Here is an 831-nt window from a genome sequence, read left to right as displayed (position 1 = left end):
CTCTCTCTTTCTCTCTCTCTCTCTCTCTCTCCCCCTCCCTCCCTCCCTCCCTCTCTCAGCAATTTAAGGTGGGTGGGAGTTCTTTCCTATAATCCTGACACCCCATTCATTCTCCAGGCCAAAGGAAGGAACCAAGTTCAAAGTGTGCAACCTTTGGAGTGGAAGAGGAGGTAAGCGCTTCATAATTTAAAATATCCGCGTAAATACTAGTTGGAATTAGTAAAATTCCCATCATAGGAAAAAGAGGCAAGAAAGACCCCACCTGAGAAAGCCTCTTCAGCAATGGCCACCCCGTTTAGAAAGAGGGTGTCCTGGGAAGGTTCTACAGAGTGTGAAATCATAGCACCTTAAACTGTACCTCTGTGGGTGTCCAGTTCGGTTCGGGATGTGTCAGATTAAAGCCCAGTTGCTTGCTCGCGCGCCCGCACGTACACCCCTACCTTTTTGATAGTTTAAAGAATACAGCCAATTCTTTCTTACCTCCAAAGAGACTTGAAATACTCTGATCCTTAGTTAATGCCTTAAAATTGGCTCCATAGGAGCCCCTTTCTGTTTAAATGCACCAAATTAAAAATAATTAAAACCTCCTTAAGTTATCTGCGTGTCTTGTCGAGTCGCCCGCCCGGGACTGGTGCCTGGGGAGAGTGAAGAGCAATCCACTCCGGCGCGCCTCGCCTGGGGTCCCAGGGCGGATTCCCACCTCTGGCGGCCATAGCCCGACCCTCGCCCGAGGAGTCCCGGCTCCCGGGGCATCTCCGAGCCGGCAGGGGGTCTCTCTGCGGAGCCCTCTCCGGTCTAGGAGGCTCCGTGTCCTTCCGGAGGGACCGCCCT

This window comes from Myotis brandtii, unplaced genomic scaffold (genome assembly GCF_000412655.1).
Source record: "Myotis brandtii unplaced genomic scaffold, ASM41265v1 scaffold115, whole genome shotgun sequence".
Taxonomy (NCBI): Eukaryota; Metazoa; Chordata; class Mammalia; order Chiroptera; family Vespertilionidae; genus Myotis; species Myotis brandtii.
Note: the sequence above shows the minus strand (reverse complement) of the source record.